Here is a 12,716-nt window from a genome sequence, read left to right as displayed (position 1 = left end):
CTGAAGATTCAATTACAAGATCTACTGAATAAGGGATCCATCCGGCCAAGCTCGTCCCCGTGGGGTTGTCCCGCTATTTTTGTTAAGAAGAAGGATCAAACCTTGAGAATGTGCGTGGATTATCGACCCCTGAATGAGGTCACTATCAAGAATAAGTACCCTCTTCCCAGGATCGACATCTTATTTGATCAACTGACTGGGGCGAGGGTATTTTCCAAAATTGATCTCAGGTCGGGCTATCATCAAATCCGTATTCGACCCGAGGATATACCGAAAACCGCGTTTACTACGCGGTATGGATTGTTTGAATACTTGGTAATGTCTTTCGGGCTTACAAATGCTCCTGCCCATTTCACCTACTTGATGAACTCGGTGTTCATGCCCGAATTGGACAAATTCGTGGTAGTCTTCATCGACGATATCTTGATATATTCTAAGAATGAAGAGGACCATGCTCAGCATTTACGAATTGTATTGACGCGCCTCAGGGAACACCAGCTATATGCCAAGTTCAGCAAGTGCGCGTTCTGGCTGGAAGAAATTCAATTTTTGGGGCACGTGTTATCGGCTAAAGGAATTGCGGTAGATCCTAGCAAGGTCAAAGATATTCTGGAGTGGAAACCCCCAACAACTATTCACCAAGTCCGGAGTTTTCTTGGACTAGCTGGGTATTATCGCAGATTCATACCAGATTTTTCTAAGCTTGTGAAGCCAATCACAAGTTTGTTGAAGAATGGCATTAAGTTCAATTGGTCTTCTAAGTGTAATGAAGCCTTTGAGCAACTGAAGACACTATTGACCACTGCTCCGGTATTGGCTCAACCGGACATCACTAAACCTTTTGATGTATATTGTGATGCTTCTGGCAGTGGGCTCGGCTGTGTACTGATGCAAGAGGGCCGAGTGATTGCGTATGCTTCAAGGCAGTTGCGCCGACATGAGGAGCACTATCCAACTCATGATCTGGAGCTAGCTGCTGTGGTTCATGCCCTAAAGATTTGGTGTCACTATCTGCTGGGAAATATCTATCACATATATACAGATCATAAAAGTTTGAAGTACATTTTCACCCAGTCAGAGTTAAATATGAGGCAAAGACGATGGCTTGAGCTCATCAAAGACTATGAACTGGAGATCCATTATCACCCAGGCAAGGCCAATGTGGTGGCAGATGCATTGAGTCGTAAGACTTCCTGCCACTGTCTTATGGCGAAGACCTCCGAGAACACTTTGTGTCAGGAAATGGAAAAGCTAAACCTGGGAATAATCCAACAAGGGACTCTAAATCAGTTAAAGCTTGAGTCAATCATTTTGCAAAGAATAATTGATGCTCAAACGGATAATCTGGGTATGAAGCACATTCGAGAGAAGATAAAGGCTGGAATAGCCAAGTGTTTCAAGGAAGACGATCAAGGTGTGATATGGTTCAAAAACCGCATAGTAGTGCCAAAGAACGAAGAGCTCCGCCAGCAAATTCTGGATGAAGCACATCTTAGTCGTTATTCTATTCATCCCGGAAGCACTAAGATGTATCAAGATTTAAAGCAACATTATTGGTGGACGAAGATGAAAATTGAAATTGCACGCTATGTGGCTAGATGTGACACTTGCAGACGTGTCAAGGCCATACACATGAAAACTGCTGGTCCATTACAATCCTTGCCAATCCCAACATGGAAATGGGAAGACATCAGTATGGACTTTATTGTGGGACTGCCCAGGACAATAAAAGGGTATGATTCTATTTGGGTTATCGTTGATCGACTCACAAAGATTGCCCACTTCTTACCCATCAGAGCCAAATACACAGTAGCCACTTATGCAGCATTATATATCAGCCGTATTCTCAGTCTGCATGGTGTTCCGAAGACCATTGTGTCGGATCGTGGACCTCAATTTGTAGCCAAGTTCTGGGAAGCACTTCACAACTCCTTGGGTACTAAATTACTCCACAGTTCGGCTTATCATCCTCAAACCAGTGGGCAGACTGAGAGGGTGAACCAAATACTTGAAGATATGCTGTGGGCGTGTGTCCTGGACTTCTCACCAAAATGGGATGAATGTTTGCCCCTAGCGGAGTTTTCATACAATAACAGTTATCAAGAAAGTATCAAGATGGCACCTTTTGAAGCTTTATATGGACGACGGTGTCGAACTCCGCTAAATTGGTCTGAACCTGGAGAAAGATACTTCTTTAGGCCTGATATGGTGAAAGAGGTCGAAGAAAAGGTTCAGAAAATTATTTATAATATGAAGAAAGCTCAGGCTCGACAAAAGAGTTATGCAGACCGACGAAGACAACCCTTATGTTTTCTGGTAGACGATTATGTCTACTTAAAGGTTTCACCAATGAAGGGTGTATCGCGTTTCGAGGTTAAAGGGAAACTTGCACCCAGGTACATTGGTCCATTCCTGGTACTTGAGCAATGTGGACCAGTGGCATACCGACTTCAGCTCCCCGAAACATTGTCTGCTGTGCATAATGTGTTCCACGTGTCACAACTGAAGAAGTGTCTTCGGGTTCCTGATCGAACCATTGAAGTGACTGATGTTGTCCTGGAACCAGATTTAACATACTCGGAACATCCTATTCGAGTTCTGGATTAAAAGGACAGGGTTACCCGGAGAAAGACTCTTAAGTTCTACAAGATACAGTGGAACCAGCATTCGGAAGATGAGGCTACATGGGAAACCCAAGACTTTTTAGATAAGAATTTCCCAGGCTTTCTAGCCTCATGTAAATTGTAAAGCCTGTATAGCTGTTGTAATAAAGAAGTAACCCCCACATCACCCCTGCCTTGTACCAAAATTAAGGAAATAAAAATGTGATGTGTTTCCTTTACCATTACCTACCCTAGGATTTTAATCTCGGGACGAGATTCTTTTATGGGGGGAAGGATGTAACACCCCTGGTGTTACTATAACTAAAACTTGAGCATGGCATCATGAGCATTGGCATTGCATATGTTTGACACACCTAGAGTGCATTCACTAGGCAAAAATTTCAAACAAGTTGTATTGTTTTAATGTTTTTGCAAATGGAACCCTGGTTAATGGACTTAACCCTAAATAGTGGTTAAAGGGGTAAAACTTAACCCAAGTTAAGAAAACCTAAATACTTTAGGGTAAAAGTCATAAAATGACCCTAAGAATAAACTTGAATCACTTTTATACCCTTGGGATACCAGAAACCCTAATTAGAACCCTGGAAAACCCTGAAACCAAACCCTAGGGGCTTATGTGCAAATTAGTCCACTTTTGGGCTAAAGTGCAAAAATCAAGTTAAATAAGTATATTAGGTCATTTGGGTCAATCATATGTGAATTTGCAATCCAAAACTTGAGATTTGGACTTAAGTGCAAAAGAGCCATACTTAACCCTTTTTGGTTAAGTCTGCATTTCAGTGTGATTGCCTCAACTTGAAACCCTTGTAACTTTCAAATTATAGGGTTTTTGCCCTAGGTCACCACATCAAAGTTGAAGACAAATCATAGGGGAACAACTTTGTTTAAGGATTCAAGCCATGATCTTATAAGAAATTTGGAGAAAAACCCAATCAAAGTTTGACTGTCAGGCTAGTTCATTCTGAAATTCAGCCTTTCAGTGTAACAGGATCAACTTTGAGTATGAATTCCACCTTGATCCAGTACTCAAATAAGTTTCATCCCTATAGTCGAGTTGTAGCTGGTATGTAGCACTACAACTTTGATGCAGAGCCTTGGATGAGTTGCTAAGGAAAATTTAGAGAAAATGTGACTTGAACTTGCTCTGTCAGTCGCTCTGAAGGGGGTGTTCACCATGGTACAGTGCTCTGTTGAAGATCAGACCGCCAGCGCCCAAAAGATCTCGCCGCCGGTGGCCGTCGCCGTTGATTGCCAGTCGTTACGATTCGTGCACCGTGGCCATCGGATAAGTTCCGTCCGGTAAAAATCCTCGCCGCCGGTGAGCTGGACTCCACTCCGAGGACCCCCATCGTACTCTCCCCCTTGCCCGGCAGCCGAAGTGGATTACCTCGCCGGTGACCGCCGCTTCCCGGCTGTGCGCCGCGTGTCCAAGCTTTTCCACCGCACCGCCGTGACTTACCCTCGCTCTCCGTGGCTCGCCGGAGTAATTGCCACGACTGTGGACACGAATCCACCGCGCCCGTGGTCTTCTTCTTCCTCTGGCCGCCGCGCGTCCGGTCCGATTCACCGGCCACCGCTTGCGAGCCCTATAAATTGAAGGCCCGGGCAACTGCGCTAGATCATCCTGAAGCCATAGCACCCGCTCCCACCCTCGATTGTTCACCAGTGCCCGCGAATTTCAATTTCTCCCCAAAACAGTTCTCCGCCGCCGTGAAAGCACCTCGTCGTGGCCAGCCCTCCCCAGGTCCGATCACGCCCTCTCTAATCTCGTTTTAGCATCCTTAAGCTTCCCTCAAACTCACCAATGCATGCAATTGGATTGAGAATCCTCTGGTCGCCGGGAACACGACCACATAGCCGCTATGCTTACGGCCACCGTGGCCAGAGCTCCGTAGTTGACCACTAGCGCGATTAAGTTAGGGGAAATGGTCAGGCTGACCCCAATTTCATGTCCGCCGCTCGGAGAACCCGGTCATGACCCCGCTCGGCCGGTCTACGCGCTCGCCGGAGCTCCTCCGCGCGCTGCCGACGTCAGGGACCTCACCTGTGGAGAAATAGAACCTCAGGGACCCCGGTGCAATTTGTCAGCGACTGATACAAATAGTAACTGAACTCGTTCACATTTAACCAGAGACCCGAGGTCCTTTCTGCAAAGCTGCCAGCGCGGGCGCGCGCGGGCGCCTTTCTGCCTTAACTGGGCCGCCTGGGCTGGATTCGGCCCAGCGCTGTTCAAGTGTTTTTCTTTTTCTTTTATCCCCAGAGCCAAAACAATTATAGAAAAATGTAGAAAAATGCTAAAATTGTGAAACAAATTTTACTAGGCTTGTTATTTTCCCTAGAATTTAGTAAAAATAAGTTTGTGATTTTTAGTGAAAGTAAGAAATTTTAGGGTATTTAAAGTGGTTAAAAATGTTGGTTAAGGATTTTTAGAAAACAAATGGTAAGTCCAAAAATGCTCAAAATTTTTATATAAGTTCCTCATAATATTTAGAAGCCTTGGGTAGAGTTTGAATTGATTTGGACCTTGTTTGATCACCAAACCCCAAAACACCCCCCTGCCCTATGAACTCCTTTACCGACTCCGGAAACCCTAAGTTCCCGGAACTCCGTGAAGGAAAGTTGTATTCAAGACATAGATAATAAGTTTATATTATCTTTGCATCCTCATGAGCATCCCATGGCATCCATTCTTATACTTATGTATGGTTATGATTAGAACGAGAAGAAGAGATAGAAGTAACTGAAGAGGAGACACCACCACCTTCGGAGTCTCAGACCGGGAATCATTTCTACTTTGATATCTGTGGATCTGAGCCTGATTCACCTGTGAACGAAGGCAAGCCCCGGTGCATGCAACCCCTTTCCTTGTGTTTTTAAATACTTTTTGCACACTTAAGTCTAGTGAAATGTGCATTAGGTTCATAGGAGTTACTTGAAACCCTTTGATGCATTGCTTTCCTTGATATCCATACCTTTATAGATACTTCTGTGAAGTATCAAAATATGATTTACAAAAATGCTTAGCCTTGCTTAGATCTTGTGGATAGAGGTTATCCTCAATTTAACCATGGAGAGGATGGCTTCTACCTACAAGAATATTTTCATTTGGAGCAATAGTGGGATCTTACTGCAAAAGTTCCCTGTGATGCTCTTTCATCCTAAGGAACAGACACAATCCTAAGGATGGAAATACTTAAATTGAAACTTGGGTTAGGAACAGGTGATGTTCTACCCAGGTTGGTTAAGGATTAACGCGTATGTAGGCGTGCTGACCGAGGACCCTTTAACTGGTCACATGCCTCGTCATGGGTAAGCCTTGCCTCGGGCAGACTAAGGCCGGAATAAGATAACACGAAATGGGCGTGGAGCGGTGGCGAGAGTAGCGTGTACCCTCCGTAGCAAGAGGCTGGACGGTGGTGTATCTGTGCTCTCGGTTTGCGTGAACCTGATCCGGTCTTAAGAACCCCGGTGGCGGGTTGACATATGCAAGGGTTAAGTGCTACATATGTCGTGTGATTGGAGATCCTCAGCTGAGTATAATCGATTCGGATCGCCGTACCTTCGCGGTTATGAAGACTTGGTCACTTCCCTGCAACCTAAAGTCAGGATGTGAACACGATGGATAAAAATGATGTTGTCTTGATGTGATGTGAAATTAGACTAGATGCAAATAGAGTCTATTAATACTTAACATGGCGTTAAAAGACTGAAAGTAAGGACTCACTTTAGTAAGCTATTTCTGCAAAAGTATAAGTTGATTTTTGCTAAAGCCTCTCCTTAACTCCTATTTATCCAGCATACCCTTGAGAGTCTTTTCCTTAGTCGGGTAAGACTTGTTGAGTATTCCATACTCAGGGTTTATCCCTTTGTTGTTTTTAGGTGAGGAAGCGACAAACTTTTGTTGCTTTTGCTCCAAGGTGGTACCAAGCGAGGAAAAACAAGACTGAAGTGCGGGAGGACTCGGTCCTCCACTTAGGATCTTTTGCTTTTAGCTTGTCGGGAGGAGTTTGTGCCTCCCTTGGTTTGTATAATATTACTACTCTGCACTCACTTTTAGTCTGGTCTGTAATAAAATAACTCAAGCTTGCTTTTGAAATAAATGTAAGTTTATGTAATTCGCTTCCGCATTTCTTTATCTCCGATGTTCTGTAATGTCTGCAAGACGGGTGAGACGTTCCTGGTAAGGTAAGGAAAGATACCGAACTTGTCAAGTGACTTAGGAACATCTACAGGGTGTCTGATGTCCGATGGACAAGGACAACTGTAGGTGGGCCTAATTACTTGGGAGGTTCCGTCACAGTCACCATCGCCTGCCACCATGAATGAAAAGGTATCAAAACTATCACCAAACACGAAGTAATTCCAAAAGCTTTGGAGCTAAACACAACACATTAGATAAGTTCAACATTCTGTACAGCACCATACATATGATGGAGCCACTACCATCACCACCTGAGTTGTGCAGCCTCACCCAATCATCCACTATTTCCTTCCATTTCCTTCAAAACCAAAGACAAAGACAAATCCACAATCAGATTATCGGAAGACAGTTATGTCCTATCGATCCAATGGAGCAGTCAGCTGATTCATAACCTAACGAGCAGCTTCACCAGTTGCCGGACCTCGTTGGATGGGTGCTTACGCAGGCCATTCACATGGTGGCCGATGTCCATGTCCTGCAAAGACAGAATCACAAAATTTAGTTAATTCTAAATAATTGACAAAATTATACAAAACAAACTATCTAGATAAGGAAGTGATTGATGCTATGTCAGCGATGCTCGTACCAGCCTGCAAGACGGACAGATGGCACTCTGTCGAACACCTGGTGGGCGTAGGTGAGGTGTTGAGGAAGATGAGTACGACGCAGGAGTCAAGCCCCAGCGCCCATGCTAGGAATGGCAGTGACGAGCTTGCCAGGGGCAGGATGGAGATCAGAGAAGGTCGAACCTTCTCGACGGGGAACGTGAAGGGTACGACGTCGACGACGGCGAGGCGGACAATCGAGGGCCACGAGAGCTAGCCATGGACGCAAGCAACTTTCTACGCTAGGGCCTAAGCCTGTCGTAGACCTCCCCGCCATCTGCATCGTCCGCCTAGCCCCCAAGCTCTCTGGCACGGCGACCTCGAGACGTCAAATTCGAGATGGTGGTGATGGTGTCTGGGTCTGCGGCTGCTGCTGCTAGTGATGCGCGGACGACGCGGGCGCGGTACTGGGAGGTCTGCCATCCACGGCGCGGTACTGGGTGGCGGATCCACGGCGCGAATCTCTGGCTTGGGGCAAGGATGGTGGGAAGGACAGGATGGAAGGGCAAAATCTCTGGCTATCCACCATCTGTAGAGCTTGGGACCACGCGGAAGGGCGAGATCTCTGACGATAGAAGGGAGAGATGCATTGCTCGGGTAGAGTGGATCTGCGTGGTGGCCGGGTCGAGGATCGCGCCCTTCCATGGAGGAGTGGACTGCGCGTACCTTCCATGGAGAGCCGGGTTTGCCGAGGTCGGGCCGCGGGGGCCGACGAGATTGCTGGGGTGAGGGCGAGCTTGCCGCGACGTCCTCGGTGGTCCAAGAACGGGTGGGTAGGAGGAGGGAGAGCCTAGAGCGCACTTGCCTTGGTGATGACGGTGTCGGAGTCACCGAGGGAGACGGCACATGCGCTGTCGTGGTAGCTTCCGGTGATCCTGAAGTCGCAGGCGGCAGGCCTGCTCGGCGTCGTTGCTGGCGATGAAGACGCTGACCTTGGTGGGCCCCCGCAGCTGGATCACGGACGGCTTCACGGCGCTGAAGTATGTTGTCCCACCGGCGGGAGCTGTCGCCCTGGAGCCGGGTTTGCCGAGGCAAGGCGGCGGCGGCGCTTGCTGTTGGAGAGGAGGTTGTGGACGGGTTGAGAACTTGAGATAATGGCGACGACGAGATTTGTGGGGGCGGGGGAGGCGAGATTCGCGGAGACAGGGGCAGGCGAGATTCGTGGGGCAGGCGAGGCATCGCGGCTGTTGATGCGATCCAAGATTTCGGGCGGGGCGGAGGGGCGTGGAGGCACGACAGAACCACAATTGTGCACGCCTACGATACTAACATAAGTAGTAGTAGAGATGTCACAAGAAACTTCAACTAGTCCAGTGGACTTGTTAAAGACTCTATATGACCTTGTGTTTGAGTCATAACCAAGTAAAAAGCCTTCTACAGCCTTAGGAGCAAATTTAGATTTTCTACCTCTTTTAACAAGAATAAAACATTTTCTACCAAAGACTCTAAAATATGAAACATTGGACTTTTTACCGGTGAGGAGTTCATAGGATGTCTTCTTGAGGATTCGGTGAAGGTAGAGACGGTTGATGGCGTAGCAAGCGGTGTTGATTGCTTCCACCCAAAACTGGTCCAGAGTCTTGTACTCATCAAGCATGGTCCTTGCCATGTCAAGTAGAGTTCTATTCTTCCTCTCCACTACACCATTTTGTTGTGGTGTGTAGGGAGAAGATAACTCATGCTTGATGCCCCCGTCCTCAAGAAAGCCTTCAATTTGAGAGTTCTTGAACTCCATCCCGTTGTCGCTTCTAATCTTTTTGATCCTTAAGTCGAACTCATTTTGAGCCCATCTCAAGAATCCCTTTAAGGTCTCTTGGGTTTGAGATTTATCCTGCAAAAAGAACACCCAAGTGAAGCGAGAATAATCATCCACAATAACTAGACAATACTTACTCCCGTCGATGCTTATGTAAGCTATCGGGCAGAATAGATCCATGTGCAGTAGCTCAAGTGGCCTGTCGGTCGTCATGATGTTCTTGTGTGGATGATGGGCACCAACTTGCTTTCCTGCTTGACATGCGCTACAAACCCTGTCTTTCTCAAAATGAACATTTGTTAGCCCCAAAATGTGTTCTCCCTTTAGAAGCTTGTGAAGATTCTTCATCCCAACGTGGGCTAGTCGGCGATGCCAGAGCCAACCCATATTAGTCTTAGCAATTAAGCAAGTATCGAGTTCAGCTCTATTAAAATCAACTAAGTATAGCTGACCCTCTAATACTCCCTTAAATGCTACTGAATCGTCACTTCTTCTAAAGACAGTAACACCTATATCTGTAAAAAGACAGTTATAACCCATTTTGCATAATTGAGAAACAGAAAGCAAATTGTAATCTAAAGAATCTACAAGAAAAACATTGAAAATAGAATGGTCAGGAGATATAGCAATTTTACCAAGTCCTTTGTCCAATAGAGTTCGATTCTTCCTCTCCACTACACCATTTTGTTGAGGGGTGTAGGGAGAAGAGAACTCATGCTTGATGCCCTCCTCCTCAAGGAAGCCTTCGATTTGAGAGTTCTTGAACTCCGTCCCGTTGTCGCTTCTAATTTTCTTGATCCTTAAGCCGAACTCATTTTGAGCCCGTCTCAAGAATCCCTTTAAGGTCTCTTGGGTTTGAGATTTTTCCTGCAAAAAGAATACCCAAGTGAAGCGAGAATAATCATCCACTATTACAAGACAATACTTACTCCCGCCGATGCTTATGTAAGCAATCGGGCCGAATAGATCCATGTGTAGGTGCTCCAGTGGCCTGTCAGTCGTCATGATGTTCTTGTGTGGATGATGGGCACCAACTTGCTTTCCTGCTTGGCATGCGCTACAAACCCTGTCTTTCTCAAAATGAACATTGGTTAGTCCTAAAATGTGCTCTCCCTTTAGAAGCTTATGAAGATTCTTCATCCCAACATGGGCTAGTCGGCGATGCCAGAGCCAACCCATGTTAGTCTTAGCAATTAAGCAAGTGTCGAGTTCAGCTTTATCAAAATCTACCAAGTATAGCTGACCCTCTAACACTCCCTTAAATGCTATTGAATCATCACTTCTTCTAAAGACAGTAACACCTATATCCGTAAAAAGACAGTTATAACCCATTTTGCATAATTGAGAAACAGAAAGCAAATTGTAATCTAAAGAATCTACAAGAAAAACATTGAAAATAGAATGGTCAGGAGATATAGCAATTTTACCAAGTCCTTTGACCAAACCTTGATTTCTGTCCCCGAATGCAATAGCTCTTTGGGGGTCTTCGTTTTTCTCATAGGAGGAGAACATCCTTTTCTCCCCAGTCATGTGGTTTGTGCACCCGCTATCAATGATCCAACTTGAGCCCCTGGATGCATAAACCTACAAAACAAGTTTAGGCCTTGTTCTTAGGTACCCAAACGGTCTTGGGTCCTTTGACATTAGAAACAAGCACCTTGGGTACCCAATCACAAGTCTTTGACCCCTTGTGTTTGCCCCCAACATATTTGGCAACTACTTTGCCTGATTTGTTAGTGAGCACATAAGAAGCATCAAAAGTTTTAAATGAAACATTAGGTTCATTTTATGCAATAGGAGATTTATTTTTAGGCAATTTAACATGGGTTGACTGCCTAGAGCTAGAAGACTCATTTTTATACATAAAAGCCTGATGTGAAACATTATGAGGTTTCCTAGCATGAATTCTCCTAATTTTGTGCTCGGGATAACCAGCAGGATATAAAATATAGCCCTCGTTATCCTGAGCCATGGGAGGCTTACCCTTAACAAAATTAGACAATCTTTTAGGGGCATTAAGCTTAACATTGTCTCCGTGTTGGAAGCCAATGGCATCCTTAATGCCAGGGCGTCTCCCATTATAAAGCATACTTCTAGCAAATTTAAATTTTTCATTTTCTATCTCATGCTCATTAATCTTGCTATTTAGTTGTGCTATGTGATCATTTTGTTGTTTAATTAAGGCAAGGTGATCATGGATAGCATCAACATTAATGTCTCTACATCTAGTACAAATGGAAACATGATCAAGAGTAGATGTAGAGGGTTTGCATGCATTTAATTCATCAATCTTAGCATGTAAAATATCATTCTCATTTCTAAGATTGGAAATAGAAACATTACAAACATTTAAATCTTTATCCTTAGATATTAATTTATCATTTTCAATCCTAAGGCTAGAAAGTGATTCATTCAACTTGTCAATCTTAGCAGTCAAACTAGTATTTTTTATTTTTAAGGTTGACAAGAGAATCATCACAAACATTTAATTTCTCAACCTTAGTAATTAATTTGGCATTTTCAATTATAAGGTTAGAGATAGTGTCATAGCAAATGCTAAGCTCACTAGTCAATTTTTCACATTTTTCTATCTCCTGAGCATACACATTTTTTACCTTAACATGCTTCTTATTTTACTTAATAAGGAAGCCCTCTTGGCTATCCAAAAGTTCATCCTTCTCATGAATAGCACTAATTAATTCATTCAATTTTTTCCTTTTGTTGCATGTTTAGGTTGGCAAAAAGTGTGAGCAAGTCATCCTCATCATCACTAGATGTTGCATATTTAGTGGAAGCTTTAGATTTTACCTTCTTCTTTTTTCTATCCTTTGCCATGAAGCACTTGTGGCCGACGTTGGGGAAGAGAAGGCCTTTGGTGACGACGATGTTGGCGGCGTCCTCGTTGGACGAAGAGTCGGTGTAGCTCTCATCGGAGTCCCATTCCCGACACACATGGGCATCACCGCCCATCTTCTTGTAGTACTTCTTCTTTTCCTTCCTTCTCCCCTTCTTGTCGTCGCCCCTGTCACTATCACTTGACATAGGACATTTTGCAATAAATGACCGGGCTTACCACACTTGTAGCAAACTTTCTTGGAGCGGGGCTTGTAATCCTTCCCCCTTCTTTGCTTGAGGATTTGGCGGAAGCTCTTGATGATGAGCGCCATTTCCTCGTTGTCGAGCTTGGAGGCGTCGATGGGGAGCCTACTTGATGTAGACTCTTCTTTCTTCTCCTCCGTCGCTTTGAATGCGACGGGTTGCACCTCGGGTGTGGAGGTGGCGCCTCGCTCAATGATTTGTTTGGAGCCTTTGATCATCAATTCAAAGCTCACAAACTTTCCTATAACCTCCTCGGGAGACATTAGCTTGTATCTAGGATCACCACGAATTAATTGAACTTGTGTAGGATTAAGAAAAACGAGTGATCTTAGAATAACCTTGACCATTTCATGGTCATCCCATTTTGTGCTCCCGAGGTTGCGCACTTGATTCACCAAGGTTTTGAGCCGGTTGTACATGGCTTGTGACTC

The 12,716-nt window shown here is 45.0% G+C and overlaps 1 long non-coding RNA gene across 1 annotated transcript; it reads right to left on the bottom strand.

The window, feature by feature from the left end:
* Positions 1-6,922: 6,922 nt before the first annotated feature.
* LOC103648260 (uncharacterized) lies at positions 6,923-7,371 on the bottom strand. Its single transcript, XR_002750040.1, has 3 exons — positions 7,218-7,371; positions 7,050-7,123; positions 6,923-6,934 (listed from the first exon to the last, which is right to left on the bottom strand). It is a non-coding gene; the product is annotated as an uncharacterized lncRNA (long non-coding RNA).
* Positions 7,372-12,716: the final 5,345 nt, after the last annotated feature.

The sequence above is a fragment of the Zea mays genome, chromosome 2, assembly GCF_902167145.1.
Source record: "Zea mays cultivar B73 chromosome 2, Zm-B73-REFERENCE-NAM-5.0, whole genome shotgun sequence".
NCBI classification, from domain to species: domain Eukaryota; kingdom Viridiplantae; phylum Streptophyta; class Magnoliopsida; order Poales; family Poaceae; genus Zea; species Zea mays.
This window is presented reverse-complemented; position numbering and strand designations above follow the sequence as displayed.